At 51.8% G+C, this 12,513-nt stretch overlaps 1 protein-coding gene across 2 annotated transcripts in view; it reads left to right on the forward strand.

Moving 5' to 3' along the window:
• The first annotated feature begins 226 nt into the window (after positions 1 to 226).
• Positions 227 to 12,513, forward strand: part of ZBTB7C (zinc finger and BTB domain containing 7C) — a 149,152-nt gene continuing 136,865 nt past the window's right edge. The window contains exons 1-2 of one of the 2 annotated variants that reach the window (XM_033086335.1): positions 227 to 308; positions 1,161 to 1,231. The gene's annotated coding sequence lies outside the window, so the exon portion shown is untranslated. Of the gene's footprint in view, positions 309 to 474; positions 655 to 1,160; positions 1,232 to 12,513 lie in introns of those variants that run through there. The other variant, XM_033086334.1, reaches the window with a different exon arrangement.

The raw sequence follows: 12,513 nt of genomic DNA on the forward strand, positions 1-12,513 counted from the left end.
GCGGGCAGGACCCCCCCCTCCCCCCCCCCCCTCATTCGCGTCCCGTGAGGCCCCCCCGGCGCGGGGCCAGCGACATCCGGGCCCTTCGCTCGCCACCGCCGCCGAGCCGCGGGCCAGCGCCGCCGGACGGGGCGGGCGGTGCCGCGGTGCCCGTCGCGGTGCTGTGTCCGTCGCCATCCCCCGCCGCTGCCCCCTCGAGGTGCGCGGAGCCGCCCCGCCCCGTCCCGTCCCGTCGCGTCCCACGGCGGGGGCGATGCTCCCCGCGCTGCGCTGCCCGCGGATCCCTCCCTGCTGATTGGTTTTAGACGGTAAGTTCTGATTTTGTTAATTTTATTATTTTTTCCCCCCTCCCGCTATTTCGTTCGCTGTTTCTAAAATAACGCTCTGTTTCCTCCCTATCGGCATTCGCGGGTGGGAAGCGCTGCCTTCACCGACGGGGGTGGAACGAGGGGTCCCTGCATGCCCAGCCCCCCAGGACCCTCCTGCGGGGGGAGGCGGCCGCAGCCCCCCCCTCCTCCATCTCCCCTCCCTCCCGTCCCTCCCTCCGTCCCTCCCGGTGCCCGGGGACCGTGCCCGTTCCTCCCGCTGGGTCCCCGAGCTGCGGCAGCATCACGCAGAGGCAGCGCTGCTGTCACCGGCGCTCCTGGCTCCCAGGTCGGATTTTCCTCCCGTTCTTCTTTTCTTAGTTTTTACCGATTAATTATTAATTTTTAAATTTTTTTTTTTTTGGGTGGGGGTTGATTAATTAATGTTAGTAATTTTTATTATTATCCCCTGGATCGTGGCAAAACTTTGGCCCGAGTTCCTGCGGGGGCTCGCGGTGGAGCTGGTGCGGTCCCGCTCCGCCGAGCGCTCCCTGACGTTCGGGATCAACTTGCGGGATCGGCTTTTCCTTCCAGCGGAGGACGGGATGCGCGGGGTGGTCCCGTCCCGTCCTACCTCATCCCATCCTTTCTCCTCTGCCCCTCCCGACGGCTCGGGATCCCCCCATTCCTGGGAATCCCTCTGTGGGTTTTTTAGCCCGGTTTTTTACCCAGATGCTTCCCGTGCCTGTGAGACTTGGGAGCGGGGCTGTGGCTCCTGTCCAGGGTGACACTTGGGGCGAGGCGCTGTCCCCGCTGATGCTGGAGAGCCTCACGCTGTGTCACCGTGTCTTTTAGGTTTGCCTGGCGCAGGATCATCGTCCGGACAGCCCCGCATCCCGGCGGCAGCACCGAGCCTGGGCGATGCGGTACGTCTGCCGGGTGGGGGGAGGCTGTCTGTGTTCCCTGGGCTCTGGCGTTTAGGGACAGGCGGGCCTGCAGGAGTTTGTCCCTGGGATGGGGAGTGTGTGGTGAGCATCCCGGCGATGGATGGGCATGGTGTGGGGCAGGCATCTCTGGGATGTGCTAAACCCAGATTTGGGGAGTGTGGGGTGATCGTTTCTGGGATGTGCTCAGCACGCAGTGATGATCCCTGGGATGTGCCCAGTGTGGGGTGATGATCCCTGGACTGTGCTCAGTCCCAAAGTGGGGAGTGTGGGGTGATGATCCTGGGGATATGCTCAGTGTGGGGTGACCATCCCTGGGCTGTACTCGGTCCTGGTGTGGGGAGTGTGGGGTGATAATTTCTGGGATATGTTTGGTGTGGGGGTGATAATTTCCTGGATATATTTGGTGTGGGGTGACCATCCCTGGGCTGTGCTGAGTCCTGGTGTGGGGTGATAATTTCTGGGATATGCTCAGTGTGGGGTGATAATTTCTGGGATATGTTTGGTGTGGGGTGACTATCCCTGTGCTATGCTCAGTCCTGGTGTGGGGTGATAATTTCTGGGCTGTCCCTGGTGTGCTGTGAGCATCCCTGGAATGTGCTCGGTCCCCTCAGGTGTGGGGTGAGCATCCCAGCTGGTGTGGGTGCTTTTCCACCTCCCTTGCCGTGGCAGCACCCGTGGTATCCCCAAATGTCCCCACTGTCCCCCGGCTGCATGCTCTGTGCATCAGGAGAGGGAGCTCACACCAAGCAGGCTAAACAGGAGGGGAACAGCGTCCCCAGTCTATATGGGGTCCTGGGAGCCCCCCTGACCCCAAAGGAGGGGAACCCCCTTCCTCTGAGCCCCCCTTTCCACCAGCTCTCACCGCAGCTCCGGCGCTGAATTTCCTCCGAGCCCTCCTGCCCATATTGTGCTATTGATTGCTGAGCTGAACTTCCTCCCGAAATCATTAAAGCTTAAAAAATTGATGGCACAATAGAGCCCTTTATTAGCCACATAACTTTTCTTGCTTTCTTCCTTTCTTCTTAGGTTTTTTTTTTTTTTTAATCAACACAAAAGGGCAGAGCCTGAGCTGAGATTTGTGTCCTGTGTCCCTGTGAGAGCTGGGCAGCGTGCCCTCCTCCACCCCAGCTACCCATCAGCACAGCCATGCCAGGCTATTTATTAAGAAAAATGGCAAAGATGGAATCGATGTGTGCAGATCTTTTTTTCTCCTCTCCTTTAATCCCAGCCTCCTCTCTTTGCAGCCTACAGATAGGTCTATTTATTCGTGCTCTTGTAAATAAAAATATTTGAATAGGGACTGTAATATTTTATTCCCTGTCATGTCTATCCTTCGGTCTAATGACGGCTGAGTTCTTGCCTGGTATTAACTTACCATTTTAGTAACAGTTGAGTTTTCCTGAAGGAAATCCCTCTGGGCTGGCCATTACTGTGTCATTGTATAACACAGCAGAAAGATGGATTACCTGGATGGATCTCCTCCAGCGTGACTTCACCAAGTGACAGGCTTCAGCTAATTTATCCCTGCTCCCGTTGCAATTGTTGGGATGGGGTTTATAGCTTCTAGGAAATATTTGCAGAGTCTCCGGGTGTGCAATTGTAAATACAGGCACTGATTTGCCAGGTGGGACTGCTGGCAGCATCCTGCTTCATTGTGAAGCTCCTGGAGTCAAGTTAAACCCTGTGAGTCCTCCTTTAGCAGGGAAATACAAAGTTTTTACTTCTTCTGGTTATTCAGAGAGGTTTTAAGACGTGCTTGGGTGCGTCTGAGTAGAGGCAAGAGAAAGAGGCAGGAAAAAAGTGCATTTATATGTGTGAGTGTGTTCAGGTGTAAAATAAATCTCATGATTTCGAAGCCAATATAACGTTTTGTTGAAGGATCCCTCAGCAATCCTGTGCTGGAGCGGGGATTGAAAGTCATGTAGAGGGGACACTGCCTGGCTGCGTGGCCTTGGGCCAGTCATTTATCTTCTCTGCTGCAGTGTCAGTATCTCAGGAGCATGGCTGCCTGTGCTGGCCCGTTTTCTGCTAGCCCTGTCTCAGTGCTGCACACTGTCCCTCTCCTCCTCACCTCAGCTTTCATGAGGCACCCTGTTGCTATTAATGCACTGCATCAGGCTGGAGAGTCCTGAGTGCAAAGTATCCCCCAAAATGCTCCCCTGCTGGATGGGAGCAATGGGTGCATCCCTCTGTGCTGCCCTCACGAAGAAATCAGATTTGTTCTGGGTAATGCCATCCACCCTGCACGCCCCCAGTTTGTCATCCCTGCAGAATATGGCATGCTGCTGCCAAAAATGATGAAGCTGTGGGGCAAGAATGGCTTGGAGGGGTTTGTGTTTGCAGATGACTCTGAGCTGAGTGTGGTTGACGTGCCTGAGTGATGGGATTCCATCCAGAGGCACCTGGACAAGCTCGAGAAGTGGGCCCAAGGGAACCTCAGTCAGCAGGGCCATCTTCAACTAGACCTGGTGGGTCCAAGCCCTGTCCAGCCTGGCCTTGGACACTCCAGGGATCCAGGGGCAGCCACAGCTGCTCTGGGCACCCTGTGCCAGGGCCTGCCCACCCTCCCAGCCAGCAATTCCTTCCCAATATCCCATCCAGCCCTGCCCTCTGGCACTGCAAGCCATTGCCTGTGTCCTGTCCCTGCATGCCTTGTCCCCAGTCCCTGTGCAGCTCTCCTGGAGCCCCTTCAGGCCCTGCCAGGGGCTCTGAGCTCTCCCTGGAGCCTTCTCTTGTGCAGCTGAGCAGCCCCAGCTGTGCCAGCCTGGCTCCAGAGCAGAGGGGCTCCAGCCCTGGGATGCTCTGTGGCCTCCTCTGGACTGGCTCCAGCAGCTCCAGGTCCTTCATGTGCTGAAGATTCCCAAGCTTGACTCCAGGTGGGGTCTTACCAGAGAGGAGCTGATGCGATTGCAATGCTTTTAAAAGGTCTGAGAGTGCCTGGACTGGGGTTTTGCAGTTTCCAAAATGAGGTGCCTGAAGACAAATTTGGGGGTCTAAATCTGTGTGAAACCCTTCTCCTTCCTGGCTTGCCCAGGGCATCCCTGTAGTCTCAGCCTCTGTCCCACTGCAGTGGCACATTCTCTTCAGCAGTGAGGACTTTCTGTTCTCTTCTCTTCTCTTGCCACGCTCCAGAAGCTTATACAATTTTTTTGGCGCTTTTCCCCGAAGTCATTATTCTGGGTAACATGGCTTGTTTGTTTATGCTTTTTGGTTTTAATCATACTTCTTTTTTTTTTATATAATTTATTTATTGTGTCTGAAAAGCTTCAGGGCTTCCTTTCTACTCCCCCACTCCCAGATGGTCTCCTATTAAAAAAAACCAAGGAAACATTAGAATAAAAAAGGAAATAGTTTGGTTCTGTTATGAATGAAGTTTGGCTTTTCTGGAGAGGGTATGGGAGAGAAAAAGAAGGGCGGAGAAGGAAGTGTCAGGTGTGTCGTGCCCTGTATTTTCAGCTCTGCTGAGTCTGTGCCACTCATTTTACAGCACTCCTATGAAAAGGGATCCAGGTCTTGCTTTGCCTTTTGTCTCACCATGACCAGCTCAAAGAAACAAGTCACTCTTCTCATTAATCTGCTTCATTTATTTAATGACACATTAGTTCTCCATTACTGTCACTGGGAGGTGCCTGGCTGATTGGAAAGGCTTTGCACGGGGTTTTTTGGAGGTGCAAGGAGCAGGCAGGTGAGGAGTGATGGTCTTTGTCAGGCTGCTGGCTCCCTCTCCTCAGTTCTGGAGGACCAAAGGGAGTTGCTCCAAGAGCAGGGCTCAGAAGAAAGAATTAAAACTGTGGGGTGGCACTGCCTTGCTGAGGTGGCAAGGACAATCAGGAGACAGCTCTGCTGCTGTTGGGAGACTGTGGTACAACTCCTACAGGGCAGGACTGGGATACTGGCAGACCTTCATGGCTTGGAGGTCCTGCCCACCCTGGTGACACTTTGCCAGGAGTGGCTGGGGGTGGCAGCAGCTTGGTGGATGTCCTCATGCAGGTGCTTCATGGGATGAACATCTGGCACAGGCACAGGAGGTGGCACAGTGGCTGGCATGAGCTAGCCCACATCCCCAGGGGTGCTGGTGGACCACATCAACCTGCTTCTGCACTTTGTGTTGGCCTCCTCAGGGACAGTGCAGGACCACACCTTGCCAGGCCAGAGTTGGGGTATTGCAAATCCATCCGCTGCACTGCTCCCCAGCAGCAGGGAGCAGGGCTTGCACGCTGCCTCAGGGTGCTTTTGGAGCAGAGGAGAGCTGTGGGCTGATAGCATCTCATCCTGCTGGTCCATACAAACCAGCACTGGGGCGTGTGTTCATTGTTCCTGCCGGAAAGCAGGTCTCCAGGGCAGCTAGGGAGGCTCTCACATCCAGGACAAACCACAGGGACAAGGTGAAATGGCTTCAAGTTGCACCAGGGCAGTTTACATTCGATATTAGGGAAAATTTCTTCATGGAAAGTGTTGGCAAATATTGCCGTGGTCTGCCCAGGGTGGTGGTGGAGTCCCCATCCCTGGAGGGATTTAGAAGCCGTGTGGATATGGCACCTGGAGACAACTGGGTTAGTGTTGGGCTTGCCAGTGCTGGGAGAATGGCAGGAGTCAATTTTAGAGAGATTTTCCAGCCTTAACAATTCTGTGGTTCTTTGATCTGGGCCCAGCTTTGCAGAGGCCTGAGCTGCTGGCCTGAGTTCCTCATGGTCTAGGTGTTTGGGGGCACACCCACCTCCACTGGAAAATTCTGTCTGGGACCCCCTGTTATGCCACAGATGGGGCTTCTGTGCCTCTTCTGGTTTAACACTTAGGTGAGTGCTCTGTGCATCAGAGTTTGGTTTGCTTTGCTGGGGTTTTCACTGTGATTTGAGGACATTCTCTGCCTTTACAACCATTCCCCACCAACACCAGCCAAGATTCTTCCTGTTCTCCTGTGTGATCTGTAGAGCTGCTGTTGTCTCCTGCTGCTGTTGTCAGGCTGCATATTGATGGCACGGCCTCAGTCATGGCTGGCACCTGAATGAATTACAGCAATACAAATAAATAAGGGAAGAAATAGTATTTGCGAGAGCAATGGGTTGAAGATCTAACATTTATGCAGGACCATTCATCAGAAATGACACACAAATGCTCTGTAAACTCTCACATGCACATAAAATGCTGCTCCCAGGCTTCAGGGTAGTGTCAGCTGTTTAATAACAAAGCTGCACCATGGTTCAAGACCCTAAATGCAAAATTACTTCTTCTGCTTGTAGCTGCAGGGAAAATTTGGGTCCACGAATAGCATGAACCCGATCGGGAACTATTGGACACCCCTATGAACATAATGTGGACATTTTATTTATGTCCATCAGTGGTAAAATCAGCAGCTCTATGGCTTATCTGAAAGTTGATGCCTTTGCTAGCCAAGAGACGTGAGCTCCTTTGGGTTGTGGGGTACATGATGCTCTAGAAAGTTATAGAATGGTTTGGGCTGGAAGGGACCTTAAAACTCATCCAATTCCACCCCCTGCCATGGCAGGGACAACTTCCACTGTCCCAGGTTGTTCCAAATTCCATCCAGCCTGGCCTTGGACACTCCAGGGATCCAGGGGCAGCCACAGCTGCTCTGGGCACCCTGTGCCAGCCCTGCCCACCCTCCCAGGCAGCAATTCCTTCCCAATATCCCGTCCAGCCCTGCCCTCTGGCACTGGAAGCCATTGCCTGTGTCCTGTCCCTGCATGCCTTGTCCCCAGTCCCTGTGCAGCTCTCCTGGAGCCCCTTGAGGCCCTGCCAGGGGCTCTGAGCTCTCCCTGGAGCCTTCTCTTGTGCAGGGGAGCAGCCCCAGCTGTGCCAGCCTGGCTCCAGAGCAGAGGGGCTCCAGCCCTGCAGCATCTCCATGCCCTCCAGAGCAGAGGGGCTCCAGCAGCTCCACGTCCTTCCTATGTTGGGGACTCCAGTGCTGGGGACAGCTCTGCAGGTGAGGTATTAACCTGAGCAGAGTAGAAAGGGCAGAATTTTCTCCTTGACCTGCCTGTCAAGCCCTAAGTAGCCTTATGAGTTACTAATTTACTGAGAAAAGTGGAACCTCTCAACCTGCTGCTGCTGCTTTTTGCAGACTTTGTGTATAGTGGGCACAGCATCTACCAGCCTGCAAGGTGGGCTTTGTCCTGTGTGACCTCCTGGGCTCTGTTCTTGGTGGCAGGAACCTTTCCAGTGCTGTGGGAGCCCTCTCACTGCATCATGTTTAACAACACACATCAGAGGAGGAGGTTGGGAGGGAGGAGAAAAGTTTACTTTTTGCCCCCCTCCGCTTTTTTCCCCCCCCATTTTAATAAAGAAATCCTGTTTTTACATATTTGTTTGCTCCAGCCTTCTCCTTTCTCCAGGCTTTGTCTAGCCTGAGACCTGAAGATTTGCATGCCTGATCAAGTCTGATGGCGGTAACCAAATCAGCATTAGCAAATGTAGGGACCTCAAGCTAACTGGCAGGAGATGAACTCCATGACTGCCACGGAGATGAGCCCTTCTGTAGAGCCTGTTGTGCCTTGGCACAGGGGCACGAGTCAGAAGCCACTGGCAAGTTTGAAATATGGATCCCTTTGGGGCCTTTGTTTTTAGGTTGCCTTGCTCTGTGGTGAGCGCGCGATCAAAGTGGAGCCGAGAAAAGGGTGGGCAGGAGCATGGTGACCTCAGCCAGCTCAGCAGGGAGCTCGGGGTGGAAGTCCACAAGATGTGAGAGAACATATTTGGGGTATTCACTGTCACTTCTGAGCATCTTGATTAGGGATTGAATGAGGGAGAAGAGATGATTGTTGGTAGTCACTGAGGTTGCTCCATGGGGATTTGTGGCCAGTGCTGTTACTGGTCAGCCTGGTTTGTGGGAATTCTTGTCCTCATCTTTGGGTGTTTCCACTTCAGAGTTTCTGGAATTCTGTACTGGGGACCTTGACCGTCTCTCCAACCCAAAGGCACCAGGAATTGAGATTATTTGGGCTGTCCTGTGCAGGACCAGGAGTTGGGCTCTAATGGTCCTTGTGGGTCTTTCCAGGTCAGGATATTTATTCTGTTCTTCTATAACTGGTGCAGAGCTGGTCCTGGCTGGCGCCCCGGATTAATTAAATTAATGTCTGATATGCAGTTGTTTGTTTTCCCCACAAGAAGATAAACACTTCTTGGTCAGCCTGATCAGAAGCGCAGAGTTGCCATGTGAATTGTAAGCAGGACACAAGCTGCAGGGTTTCTTTTAACTGTTTCAAACTATTAGGCTGTAAAATTAAGTGTTTTGTAACATGTAATTAATACTGTGATATATTAATTTCCTGTGTTCAGGTTTTAAGTTTAAAGTGACCCAGGATAGAAAGGCTTCACTAAACATTGACATGTAAATTAATTGTATCAGGTTAGAAATGACCCATTTTACGGTTCCTCCTCAAAATATGAAATAGTGTCAACTTAATTGTTTTGATGGTGATGCAACTTGAATACTCAATTTAAGCAGATTTGTCCATACATGTACCTCCAGCACATTTTGATGCCTTTTTAAAGGTCTTCTATAGAATGGTTTGGGTTGGGAGGGTTCTTAAAGCTCGTCCAGGACACCTTCCACTATTCCAGGTTGCTCCAAGCCTTGTCAAGCCTGGCCTTGGACACTTCCAAGGATGAGGCAGCCACAGCCTCTCTGGAAAACCTGTGCCAGGGCCTCTCCACCCTCACAGGGAAGGATTTCTTTGTAACATCTAATCTAAATTTAAAACTCTGAGCTTGAAACGCTTTTCCCTTATCCTATCACTACACACCCATGTAAAAAGTTCCCTTTCCATCTTTTTTATAAGCTCTCTTTAAATACTAAAAGGAACACCTCTGTGGTTCTTCAGGAGGAACAGAGAAACAGATCATTTTACCTCCTCTAAAATAGTCTAAAAATGGGGTGCTGTGCATAGCACAGCTGAAAGTAGTGATTTTTTTTGGGTCACCTCGATTGGGAGCCTAGTATGCCTGAAAACTATAAAATAAAAAGTACTCCAAATTTTCCACAACTGCAATTCCACAACTGCAATTATTTTCACATGTTGCAACAATTTGTACTTTAAAGGCACCATTTTAGTAAAGCTTAGTATTGCCTCTCCTGCGTTTTAGACTTGCATAGTTGTGCAAGAGATAATTGCCTGTTTGGGAGACAAAAAAGCTAATTTTGCCTCAGGCTCTGTACTTTTTCTTAACAAAGTTGGTCCTTGTTGGGAAGCAGCTTTGCAAGTGTGGATGAGTCTGGAGGGGCACAAATGGGTGGATGATGTGCAGGTGTGGTTTAAAAAAAAAAAGAAACAACAAACCCCAACCCACAAACCATTTTTCTGCCACGCTGAACACCTTTTCCTCTCACCCTTTGCCTCATCTGATGCTCTACCCTGTGTTCCTGGGGATGGGAACATCTTTGGGGGTTTTGGCAGCCACCCTGGTGGGTTCTGCGTGGGGTGTGCACCCTCGGTGTATTTGCAGTTGTGGGTTTGCATCTCTTTTGCTCTTGTGCTATTTTCGTTGGTATTAGGGGGTGTTTTTAAGTGGTTTCCAATATGCAAATATTCAGACAGTGTGCCCTGAGGCTGGTGGCTCCTTTCAGTGCTTCCCCAGGGCACCCCACACCGCGCTGGCCCGGGGGCTGCTGGTGCCTGGGGTGGCTGGGCTGGCTAAGGAGTGTCTGGTGACTCATGTCCTGGGGACACCCAGATGCTTGAGATGACCCAGAGGGGTAAATCTTCCTTCCCTTGGCAGTGCTTCATGCTTGGGGTTGTCCTCTCCCGCTCCCATCTCAAGTGTCTTCATCACTCTGACCTTGTGCTTGGTCTTCCTCACACTCCATCACCAGGATGATCCTTTCCCACCTTCCCACGGGCTCTCCTCTTCCCTTCCCAGAGGCAGAGCTCTCTGTCCAGCCCCATCCAGGTCAGGTCCTTCATCAGTGGAGCAGGAGGAGGCTCTGCTGCAGGCATGGCAGGTTGGCTGGCCAGCCACTCCTATGTTTTATCAATGGTAATTAATTGAGAGTGTAACAAGGTCGTGTATGTGCATGGAGGAGCTTTTCTCTATGGATGAGGGACAGGTGGTGGTGAGGAGACTGTGGTAGGTGGCTGCTGCATGGTTGGGCTTGGGAAGGGGCTGTGCTGGTGCTGCCTCTGGATGCTGTTTTCCAGTCAGGTTTTGCTCTTCCTCGGAGCTGGAGGTGCTCAAGATTAGTCTTCATGGAGGGCAAAAGGAAAAGAGAATCTTCCTCAGCCCAGACTGAGCACTGCAGAGCCCCGTGAGGGAGGTTTGCAGCCCTTCTTGTTCAAGGTTGGATCCATGTAGAGGTGGCAGACCTTCAGGCTTGGGGTGTTCCTCACCGAGGTGTACTCGACAAGGTGACCTCGTGCTGGCTGGTGTGATGCCAGCTGAGACACCTGCACTGTTTTTGACCCTCTTCTGCATCTAGTTTTTGTTTTGTAGCTCACTGAGGCTCACTCAGACCTGAAAGTCACCAAAATCCCCAAGCCACGTGTTTGCTCCCTGCCCATCCTCCTCTTGGTTGGTGGCTATGGTGGGATTGCACATCAACCCTACGAAAATGAATTTAATGGGAAAAAGCCAGACTATTTCTATCCACCAACTCACTGTCCAGCTTTGCAAGGCCCACTGTCCTCCACCTGATACTAAACTAAAAATGGGGGTGAAGAGCTGATTTTTTAAAAAATTGTTCTGACTTTAAAGTTTGGAAATTGTTAGTTGAAAGAGGAATAAAAGGAGAAACACTGGGTTTTCCTTAAAAAGGAAAAAGCTCTGGCATGCAGAAGAAGAAAAAAAATGACCTGGATATGTCTGCTGCAATTCATAATTTTGGGTTTTTATGTTGCTTACAGCTTCTAGGGCCCCAGTCAGCTGTGGGATGGACAGAAGGTTTTATAGCTCATGTAGTCAAAGAAGCCCTGGTGTCTGTAAGAGTGAGAGCTGGGCTGAAGGGCTGCTGTGATGATTTGTACCAGCTGAAGGTGGAGAAAACCTCGTGGTCAGGGACACCTTCCACTATCCCAGGTCACTCCAAGCCCTCTCCAACCAGACCTGGGACACTTCCAGGGATCCAGGGGCAGCCACAGCTGCTCTGAATATCCTGTGCCGGGGTCTCCCCACCCTTACAGGGAGGAATTTCTTCCTAGTATTGACCTTTTGAAGTGCTCATGTGATGCAGGAGGAGAACTTGTGTTTGTGGACAGTTGTTAAGTTGGGTTTCCTCTGGGTTTTTTAATGAGATGCACCATCAGTATGGGTATGTACAACAGAGATTTTGGTTCCTTTCAGGGTGGGCTTCTTAATTTATATGAAAATGGATTTGTACCTCGCTTGTTTTCATTATGCTTGAAGTGAGGAGTGGGAGGTGGCTGATACAGAGAGAGTTTTGGCTGAGTATTGAAGTGTCAGTTCTGGTCCTTTTACAAGGATTGACACCATAGGTGAGATACAGAAACACTGGGAAAAAGAGAAGAGATTGAGAAAAAACATATGGTACGTGAGTTGAAGCTTCGGAAGTTGTTTGGGCATTTGGGAGAGAATTCACAAGCTGCAGGTGAAGGATCTGACCCTGGTACAAGCCTCAGTTGTGTGCAAGGAGGAGACAAACCTTTGGGGACAGGATTATCCCAGTGATGAACACTGGGGAAATCCCACAGCTGTTGTGGTGGAACACTGATGTGGGAACAGGAGAGGTGAGAGTGGAGGGGTTGGAAAACACCCAGGTTCTGAGCTTAACCTTGGGAAAACGAGGCCAAAAATGTTTCAAGTCTCCATTTTTTCAGAGAATGCAGCCAGGACACTGCTGGAGTTGCAGCACTTTGGGACACAGGGTTTGAGGAGGTCACCAGTGTGTGCTGGGTGTCACCTTGCACGCGGGCAGGGTTGGGGGACACTGCCTGTCCCCCCCTGCCCAGGGCATCTCCCTGGCAGCTCGTGGTGGGAGCAGCAGAACGGGGTGTTCCTGCACCTGGGCTCTGCTGCCGAGCCAGACCCAGCAATGGGTGGCCTGATGGCCGTGATTCCTAATAAAAAAGTGGGGAGAAACCTGAGGAGCATGGAAGTGTAAGCCCGATGCTAGAGCAAGCCAGACGCTGCTCAGATCACGATGCCCCACGGTCCGCTGGAGCAGGGATGTGGGGGCAGTCACCTGTAGCCTGCCTGGGGGAGGCGAGGGGAGGGAGAACACAAAGCAGAATAATCCCTTTTTGGTTTTTCTTTTTTCCTCTGGAGCGTTTTGGTCTCGCCCCTGGACAAAA

The sequence above is a fragment of the Catharus ustulatus genome, chromosome Z (assembly GCF_009819885.2).
Source record: "Catharus ustulatus isolate bCatUst1 chromosome Z, bCatUst1.pri.v2, whole genome shotgun sequence".
NCBI lineage: Eukaryota > Metazoa > Chordata > Aves > Passeriformes > Turdidae > Catharus > Catharus ustulatus.